The sequence below is a fragment of the Hippopotamus amphibius genome, chromosome 1 (genome assembly GCF_030028045.1).
Source record: "Hippopotamus amphibius kiboko isolate mHipAmp2 chromosome 1, mHipAmp2.hap2, whole genome shotgun sequence".
NCBI lineage: Eukaryota > Metazoa > Chordata > Mammalia > Artiodactyla > Hippopotamidae > Hippopotamus > Hippopotamus amphibius.
In genome coordinates this window covers 17,689,887-17,698,558 of record NC_080186.1, presented here as the reverse complement: position 1 = coordinate 17,698,558, position 8,672 = coordinate 17,689,887, and positions in this window count along the sequence as shown.

The window sequence follows — 8,672 nt, the reverse complement described above, 5'->3', positions numbered from 1 at the left end:
GATAGTTGTCATGGCAACCCTGAGGATAGGGATTATAAGCCCCATTTTACTCCAGAAAGTGAAGTGACTTGCCCAAGGCCGAAGGTTTATCAGTGGGGTTCCACAGCTCTTTATACCGCTTAGAGGTGTGAACTTTTGGGGACAGGTCACCTGAGCATGTACAGTCTGGGCTGGATGTCCCTCACTCTCCCCTGGACCCAAGGACTCCTTCTTTAGCCTTAGAGGCTCCAGGGTTTAATATCCCTGGAAGAGTGTGAGGGAGGGTCCAGCCTAAAGATTGGTTTTGAAGAGGGAGGAGGAGGAAGAGGAAATTCTGCATATTGTGCTGAAGTACCCTAGGGACGCAGAAAAGATGTAGGGAGAGAAGATGCCAGGTCTTCCTGAGCAGGGAGTTTGAAAATCTAGGAAACAGTTGAAAACTCAGTTTTAGAGTCAAATATACCTGGGTGTTACCCCAGCTAAGCCCCATTCATCCTGACCTTGAGCAGTTAAGACATCCTGTCTCTGCAAGCCTGTTTCCAATGCTGTAAAACAGGTTAAGGGCCCAGGGCAGTGCTGGAGCCAGTTCATACTGACTGACAAGAGCCAGTTGTTACATTTTCAGGAAATTTGTGAAGCAGGTATTAAACAATGCCATCATTAAAAATTAAATTATATAAATTTACAATAGCATAAAGTGTATTAAAAACAAAGACAACACTTAAATCATTTCCTAATTATTTTACTATGTATTACTGTTATCTGTGTTCTTGAGGTTATTTACATCTATTGTATCTGAGTTTGGGGAATATTATGTAACCATGTGTTTCTGAACTCTGCTGTCTGCCATGTGAGGACAGGATGAGAAGTTGGCAATCTGGAACCCAGAAGAGAGTCCTTCCCAGAACCGGGGCCATGTAGGTACCCTGATCTTGAACTTGCAAGCCTCTACAACTGTGAGAAACACATTTCTGTTTATAAGCCAAAAATTAAAAAAAGATACATTACTGAGCATTTCTTCCGAAGTCTGTTGTTCAGTGCCTCACGTTGGTAGTTTGAAACTGGCCTTGATGGCCATTTGTACCATGGAAAATGGCAATTGCTACACATCAGGTCTTGACTGATTGATTGATTTCTGATGTGGACCATTTTTAAAGTCTATCGAATTTGTTACAACATTGCTTCTTTTTTTTTTTAAGGAATTTTTTAAACATTTTTTAAATTAATTAATTAACTTATTTATTTATTTATTTTTGGCTGCCTTGGGTCTTTGTTGCTGCTTGCAGGCTTTCTCTAGTTGTGGTGAATGGGAGCTACTCTTTGTTGTGGTGTGGGGCCTTCTCGTTGCGGAGCACGGGATCTAGGTGCACAGGCTTTAGGAGTTGTGGCACACAGGCTCAGTAGTTATGGCACATGGGCTTAGTTGCTCCGTGGCATGTGGGATCTTCCCAGCCCAGGGATCGAACCCATGTACCCTGCATTGGCAGGCAGATTCTTAACCACTCTGCCACCAGGGAAGTCCCTTGCTTCTGTTTTATGTTTTGGTTTATTGGCTGCGAGGCATGTGGGATCTTAGTTCCCCGACCAGGGATCGAACCTGTACCCCCCACGTTGGAAGGTGAAGTCTTAACCACGGGACCACCAGGGAATTCCCCAGGGCATGGTTTATTTATCCTTTTGTTGATTGTCTAGGCCTAAGAGAGTAACGGATAACATGTTAGTGAAGATTAAATCGAAAAATGTGACATGAATAGCACAAAAAATTGAGGAAATATTCTCCCAGTATTTGAAAACTATTATCTGATTCAGCAAAGAAGTCTCCCATGTCATTGTGGAGCGAGTAAAGTTCCAACATAAACCTTCGTCGTTTCACTTAAAAAAATTGAAGTATAGTTGGTTTTTAGTATTAGATTGGTTTCAGATGTGGAACATAGTTATTCGATATTTTTATAGATTATACTCCATTTAAAGTTATTGTAAAATATTGGTTATATTCTCTGTGCTGTATATTATATCCTTGTATCTTATTTATTTTATATCTGGTAGTTTGTACCTCTTAATCCCCTTCCCCTGTCTTGCTCCCCCACCCCCAATTGTTTTACTCTTATCTTACTCCTTGACTCAAATGAAAGTGTCAGCCAACATTTGTGAAGTATGCTTGGTGAGTCGGTTGGTACACACTTAATGGCACACCCCTGGAAACAAGCATCTCTGATGGCTATGGGCTTTCAGTAATAAAATGTGGGTGGTGGTGCCAGAGGGTGGCAGTCTCCATCAGCCGCCTCTTCCCCAAGCCATTCCCAATCAACTCGAAATCTACAAACAAATAGCATGCTGGCTGGGTAACTACAACCTCAGGAAAACTTTCCTAGTTCCTCTTCTCAACCAGATTGGCTGCTCCTGGGTTCTAACTGTAGAGAACTTTTGGGGCCAACAGCCTGGACCCGAGACACTGATAACACCTGAGTGTTATCATTAAGTTAGGAGTTGGGAGTTGAGAAGGGGCATCTAGGGCAGCTGGTAAGGGGATAACCTTTGGTTCAACTTCTCTGCTTCCTGCCCCATCACGGTGCCTTTAGATCCACACCCACTGACCTGGACCTTGGCTGGGGTAGGGAGCAGGGGGCAGAGAGTCAAATACTCCCCACACCCCACCAGCCCAGGATGCCAGACTTCCTCTGGGGCTCAGGTCTGGCCTGTTACCAGCCTCAGCCCCTAGGGGGCAGACTGGCTCCATGGAAGGAAGGCCTAGCTCAACCTTCAGTCCATCCCTCTGTCTTCCATCCAGACAGGTATGGCAGGGCTGCTTCTGGGGGCAGTAAGGGAGTAACTACTTATTGAGCCCCTACCATGTGCCAGGCTCTCTGCTGGGCACTCTGGTACCCATTAACTATCTACAGAGGTCTTGCAAGATGGGGTCTGTTATGCTCTCCCTGCTTGAATGTCAAGCCATCAGGTACATCTCCCACTACCCTCCCCTGTGACTTCTACCCCCTCAGGTTTACAGGCCCAGCTTCAGCCTCAGACCCGCTCTCCCTCTAAGCACCAGGGCATTACCCAGACGCTGGAGAACTTCTCCAGGTGTGCTCCTATGGACACTGGTCCCATGAGCTGCTCCCTCCCTAATGGGAAACCCTGCAAACGATAACACCTTTTTAGAGATCCACATTGCACTTTTGACATATTTGAGGCTCTGCAATATCCCAAAGTAAAGACATCTCATCAACTTGCCCAAGCCCAGAGTTTGCCTAACGTATTTGACCATGGAACCCTCCCCCAAATACCCTTTTTGAATTTGACAAACATTTATTGAGAGCCTACTATGAATCAGGCTTTGTCCTGTGTTGTGGAGAACGCAGCAGAGTGTAGGACAGATGTGGGCCCTTCTTCCTCCTGGCAAAATGCTAGGAGCTAATGGTTGTGAGTGCTGAGCCCTTGACATGCTTCATCTCATTTCATCCTCACCCACACCCCAGGAGTTAGGCATTATTGCCCCATTTTACAGACATGAAAATGAGGCTTCGAGCAATGATGTGCCCTCTCCCAGGTTACATAGCTAACTAATGGCAGAGCTGGGATTCATCCTGGGACCCCTGACAGCAGAGCTCAAACTCTTACACGTGAATGAGTGTTCTTAGAACACTTAGAAGTTACTGCTCAAGTTCAACACCCCAGCCCAAACCCCAACCCCATCCCCAGCCCTGGCTCCATCCTTAGCCCCGGAAAACTCCTAGTCACTCTTCAGAGGTCCTGCTGAGAACCTCTGGGAGCTCCCATTTGTTCCATGGGGAACTTCAGGGGGAAAAAAATACCATGAGTCCAAGTGATAATTTTTGCAATTCACATTTATTTTGGAAAAAAAAAAAAAAAAGGTTCTGCTAAAAATACTCCTACAAAGGCCTTGGAGTAACAGGGTCAGGGTTGCTCATGGACAGAGCTGGTGAGATTTCCTTGATCATACAGTGGGGGTCTCAGGAGCCAGGTCTGACCCACCAGCATCAGAACCCCAGCTGTGTCACCCCCGACTCCCCACCATCGTCGGGAAAACCTGTGTTTGTGACCAGAAGAAACAGAGTTCTGTGAAACCACACCAGACCACACAGGCCCCGGTCGAGAGCTCTGGCCTGCTGGGCCGAGGTTAGAGTGAACCCCTCAGCAGGGCAGTCCAGGTGCCCACCCCCACCGCCCATGGCTCGGACAGCAGCTCCAGGAGGCCAAGGTCAGAGGGGGTGTCCAAGTGCCCCCAAACAGGGTGCCCCTCGGGGATCTGGATTTGATGGGAAAAGGGGCTGAGTGGAGGGGGGCTGAGTGGGGACCACAGGTAGCAGCATAGCATAGTGATTCCGAGGGCAGATGCTGGGTCAGAGACCACTGGCCAACGGCGTGACCTGGGAAGGAAGGCCACCACCCACATCTCTGAGTTTCCCAGCCTGTGGAGGGGGAATGATAATTGTACCTGTCTCACAGAGCTGTGTGAGGGTGTGCGAGGCCAGACGCTGTGTATAAAAAGTTAAGCACGGCGCCTGGCACATTGTTGGCACTCAAGAAATAGCAGCTATGATTAGGGTTTGGGGCTGGGCCTGGCCAACCAGGAATTGCTCTTCTCTGGAGTCGAAAGAGGCTGGGTGTGAGTGAGGGTCCCTGCCAGTCCTACCCTGGGCCAGCCTCCAAGGCTCGACGTCGTGCCCCTGCCCACCAGAGTCCCTGTCCATGGAGGGGAAAGCAGCCAGACTGATGCCCGAGCTCTGAGCATCCAAAGGCCCCTCTTCCAGCTGGTCTCCCAGATTCCATAGGCCGTGGCCTCAACTGGGACATGAGGGGGTCCTTTGTGTGGAGGCAGGGACTGTGTGGCCATGGGAGTTGCACCCCGAGTGTCCGGAGGGAAGGCACCTGACTCTGGGGTTTGCAGCAAGACCCTGTATTGCCCAGTGTTAAGACCCGCGTTCTGAACAGGGAGGTGGTGTGCTTAGGGAAGATTCCTCAGCAAGTCCCAGGCCCCACAGCTTCCTCTCCAAGGGGGTGGGGAGTGTCCAGCCCAGATGAGTCCCTCCCTAAACTGAGCCACTGGGGGCCCTACTAGACTTCTGAACTGAGCTGTCTAGCTCACCAGCCAGTGGGCACGGTGGCCTGCGTGGGGCTTTGCTGCAGCCTGGGGCAATCAGCCCCCACTCCAGGCCACCAGGAGGGCCAGGTGTGGGCACTTCTAACCCTCTACCAGGGAGAGAAATCCAGCATCACACTCAGAAGGAGGTGATTCAAGTTCAGAGGATGAAGTTGTTGTTAGTATTTGTTTTTAGCTGTCTCCCTCCCCATCTTTCTTTCTCTCTTTCTTGCTCTCTCTTTGTGCTTTGTCATTGCTGGGACCCTCAGGTTTGGGGATCAGTGATGAAAAATGGGACTTGAAATTTCAAAAATTGACAGTATAGAATCAAATGGTCGTGGAATCTTAAAAACATGGAGTCCTGTTGGAATCTTAGAATTAGGAGCTTTTGCAACCTTAGAATCTTGGAATCTTTCACCCATGGAATGTTAGAATTTTGGACTCTTGCAGTGTCAGCAGTGGTATTTTTTCCCCCCAGTGTATGTGGTCCTGGTTTTGATCTCCTCCCTCCTCCATCTGCCTTTCCCCTCCTTCAACAGGGGTTATTAGACCCTGAGTAGAGACAAGGACCTTCACTCCCTCTTCTTCCTCCAGAGAAAGCTGTGCCTTAGTCTGGGGTGGAGGGGCTGGTAGGAGGGAGTTATGTGAAGCTCTAGGTCCAGGTGGAAGCCCCGCCCTGCCTTTGCCTGGCCCACCTGGCCAGGTGTTGAGTGAACAGGCCTGGAGCATAGCCTTGAGGTCTGTGGGATCTCCATAGGGTGGCCCTGGGTGGGCTGCTGGGCCCCTCTGAAGTATTAAGTTCCTGCTCTTTCTTGCTGTATCAGCTTTCCTGAAGCAGCCTTCATGCTGTGAAGCTAAACTCAGACAGACTCTGAGTCGGGGCGGGGGGGCGGGGGGGGGGCGGTGTCTTTCTAATTTTCTTGAAAGCTTAGCTCTGAATACATTCCTGAGGGTCAGCCCTTCCCCGCACTTCATGGGTCCTAATCCATGTCTGAGTTTGGGCATCTTATCTGACGATGTCCCGCTTTTTCCTAATCCCTGTCTACGCCAGACCCTCTCCCTGCAGACATCAGGGCACAGTTCATCGTAGGGGAAGTGAAAGAGGATTTCAGTGTCTGGAGGAATCTCCTGGAGGAGCTTGTTAAAAACAAGGGCTCCTAAGCCCAACCTTGGCTATTCTGATTTAGGGGGTCAAGGTGGAGCAGGCAGACAGCCTGGCTGGAGTCCTCTGGGAATCACCTCTGAGACTCTGGTTTCTCACTGGTAGAGTGGGGATGGTGACACCCGTAGGGTCCCACACATGGGGCCTGGTGTAGGGTAAGTGTTCAGCCATTAGTGCAGTCACTGTGGTGTCAGCTTCCTGAGACCAGCCTCCGATGGGGTGTCCCTGAGCCTTCCTGTGACACAGAACAAAGACCAAGTCACTTCCTTTGGTTTCCCTGAAGGGGAATTTGGCCAGCTTTGAGGATGCAGTCCGTGCCGTTTTATGGTAGGAGCCATTTCATGGCAAGCTGGGTCAGGGTGGGCAGGTGGAGGGCGCATGTGCTGGGTGGCTCCCTAACCTCCCCCCGGGCTCCCCAGCATAACACACTGTGGAAAAGGGCAGAACCGCCACCCCCTTCCAACATGTCTGGGTGATCTCTCCAGGGCCAGGCGACCAGGGAGAGAGGGGCTTCCTGAGCAGTTTGCATGCCACTTACCCAACCCCCAGCCCTGTTCACTTCATCACTCCGCTCTGTCCCCTTCGGGCTCTGCCTGCCTTCCGTGCCCTTACCACCACCCCGTACCTACTCAGCCATGAGTGGCAGCTCTCTCAGTGCCTGGCCTGGAGGAAATGGGCTGGGCATCTCAGTTGAATGCAGCCGAATTAAGAATCAGGTAGCACAAAATCCAACCCTGCTGTTCCAAGCAGCTGAAATGACTCTTTGGATTATCTGCGTCAGTGAGTGAGGATGGAAAAGGAAGCAGCAGGGCCTGGATTCTTCGGGAATAAATGAGGGCTTCACCAGGGGGCTCTTCCCCCGGGGGGAGAAGGCGGGCGGTGAGGCATCCTGCTCCCATCTGATGGCTGAACTGACTCCTTCTAGAACCTGATGCTCACTCTGCCACTCTTCTGCTGAAGCACCTGCTGTGGCTGGACTGTGCGTTGTGTCCAAACTGTCTCAACCTCCCCTTAAACCAACCCCCACCTTCCAGCACTGCTCTGGCCCATCCAGACACGACTCCTCACTGTTAACCCTTCTGGCCTTTGCATCTTTGGTCACACTGTGCCTCACACTTGGAGTGACCTTTCTCCCAGCCTGTTATTGTCAAGACAGCCTCTTCCATGAAGCCTTCCCTGACAACCCCAGCCTGTTTGCTCTTTCCCTCCTCCTACCAGCCAGCAGTCAGACACCAGGTGTGTCGTGTCATCTGAGTGTGGTGGAAGGGGCATTGGAAGCAGGTGGACACAGCCCTGCTCTGCCCCTTCCTGGCTGTGTAATCCTGAGCAAACCAGTTTCTCTCTCTGAGCCCATTCTCCCCCACCCACAGCCCCAACTATGGAAGGAAACAGTCCCTCGTCACAGGGCTGCGGTGTATAAAGCGTTGTGCATGCTTGGCTCACCCAGTCCAGTCCTCTCATTTTACAAACGGGAGACTGGGGCTCAGTGAGGAGAGCTGGCTTGCCCAGAACCATGTCTTAAGTTAGTGACAAGGACAGAGCTGCCACTCTGGTGACAGGGTGCTTTTTCCCTAGCATCATGCCTTATCCTGACCTTGGAAAGCATTGACATTATTTCCTCTGACAAGTCATCCAGCCTTGGGTACCATTTGGAACTTCAGGAGCTCAGGGGAGAGCCAGGAGTGGCTGAGGGCCCAGCACCGGGGTGGGCAGTGGTCTGGGGCGTGACTGCTGCTTGTGCTTCAGCCAAGGGTGAGGAAGAGCTGCCACCGGGCAGGAGCTCCTAGTCTTTTGGAGATGAGCCCCTGATCTGAGAGGGGCGCCAAGCTAGTGAGTGCACACAAGGGGGCGGCAGAGAGCTCCCTGAGAGGGACCGACCAGAAATGACGGGGAAAGTCCAGCTGATGCCATCTGAGCAGGAGGCACCACTGGGTAGTAAACAGCCACCGCTCCAAGTCCCTAAGTATCCCCGACTGCCCTCGCCACCCTAGTCCCTACTCTGGGGCTTTTGGTCTAGCACTACAGCCATCATCTGTTCTGATTGGTCTGCCCGCATCTTACCAGTTGATATTTGGAATATCACCCCCCCAGGAAGAGGCTTGCTGATCATCCACAGTAAGCCATCTGCGGGGTGGGGGGCTCCTGGGGCAGTAGGAGCGGGGGCGACGGCATGGCTCTCTATCACCCAGCCGGGCCCTGTGCAGATCTGCTTGTCACACCCTCTCAGAGCAGCTGGTCCCCATTTCCATGGTGCCCTGACCCATGTTTGCAAGGCAGCTTTCCTCCCTCAAGTACCAACTGTGTGCAGAGCAGCCGGAAACTCCTCTCACACTGCTGGGCAGGTGCAGGCTGGCACTTGGGGAGGTTGAGCCAGGAAAGGATTAGTAACCAGGCAGCGGGTGGCTCGGAGCCGTGTGCCCGGGCGAGCGG